Raw genomic sequence first — 1,541 nt, forward strand, 5'->3', positions numbered from 1 at the left:
GGGTTATGCGCAGTGGCGCCCCCTACTGGCTCCCCCTCCTCCGCGCGGAACAACGTAGTGCGCCAGCACAGAGCGCGGCTGGGGGCTACCGAGGCATGCGCTGATTGCGTACCGCTCAGGGGGCTGCCCGAGGCGTGCGCTGTTTGCGTACCGCGCAGTGCCCTACCGGTAAGTGCCGCAGCCCCACCCTTTCCCAGGGCTGCAGAAACCAGTCCACCTACTGGTGCAGTGCTCCACAGGTGGTTTTGCAGGGGCGGGCTGTGCGTCCAGCGCTGGGCACCAGCCTGCTTGGCACCTGTGCCACAGTCCCCTCTTCCTCTGCCCTATCTGCTCCTCTGCTTGCTGCTCCCCCACCCCATCTGCCTGTTCACCCCACACAGACCGCCCCCACCGTGTGCACTCCTAAATAGATCTGAATTCTCAAAACACAAAGCAGACTCCCCCTATGCCTGAAGAAGGGTGTGTGTGCCCAAAAGCTTGCAAAGAACAATTTTTCCAAGTATTTAGTTGGTTGAATAAAAGAGATCACATTCACCCAGAGAACCCAGTCCATTTCAGATGCTGTAGTCCTGGATCTCAGTGTATGCCCCTCCACTGATGCAGAGATGTGAAGCTAAGTGCCCCCTACCCTGGACCTGGGATTCTGTGCATAGCACACAACAGGCATGAGGGCACTGCCAGACTCCTGTAACTCTAATGTACAGACAGGCTGGGGGAATGGCTGAGGGGAAGCACAGGTAATCACAATGCTGCTGCTCAAACCTGTCTTCCACAGTAGCAGCCACTTGTGTGAAAGGCTCACTGCAGCTGAAGGTAAGGTCGAGCAGCCCTGGGGCTGCCTTGGTCTATGCTGAGTACTGAATAAGTCCAAACTGAATAAGTCCAACTCAGTCACAACTCGGAATTGGAGTTGTCATTTTTCTCCTGAGAAATCCAAGGACTCATTTCTTGCCCATTCCAAAAGGCACAACATTAGGATTTGGAGAAAGCAAAGGTAGAAGATTACTCTTAGCATAGGCACCAAATTTGATTTTTGCCAGCAGGGCCAGAGCCCCAGGCATGCCCATAAGAGGCAGTGCATTACTTCAACCCAGCTCACCCCACGTCTAAAGATTGGGCACTTTAGTGGGGCTTTTTTGGCACTTTTATCTAATAGCTGATTTTATCTAGCTAAAAGTGCCAAAAAGCCCTCCTGAAGCACCTGACCTATACAGATGCTACAGAGCTCGGTTGAAATAACGTGCCACTTCTTCCACTAAAGCACATTTTTGAACATCTGCAAGCAGCCACAGAGATCTAACATGTAAAACCAAAATAGCCAGGCTCGTGGGTGCTGAACACCCACTGATTTTTTTGGTGGGTTCTTGAGCCCCAGAGCACCCACAGAGTCGGCATCTATGACTCTTAGAGGATTCTGCTCTTCAGGCAGGGGAGCCCAGTGAAATGACCTTGCAAAGCCCTGGAATGGACTGGACCAACCTTGAACGTCTCTATCACTAAATGACATATTCTTTCCTCTCTGCACTTTTTCTTCCACTTAC

The sequence above is a fragment of the Gavialis gangeticus genome, unplaced genomic scaffold, assembly GCF_001723915.1.
Source record: "Gavialis gangeticus isolate Ggan-Ray unplaced genomic scaffold, GavGan_comp1, whole genome shotgun sequence".
Classification (NCBI taxonomy): domain Eukaryota; kingdom Metazoa; phylum Chordata; order Crocodylia; family Gavialidae; genus Gavialis; species Gavialis gangeticus.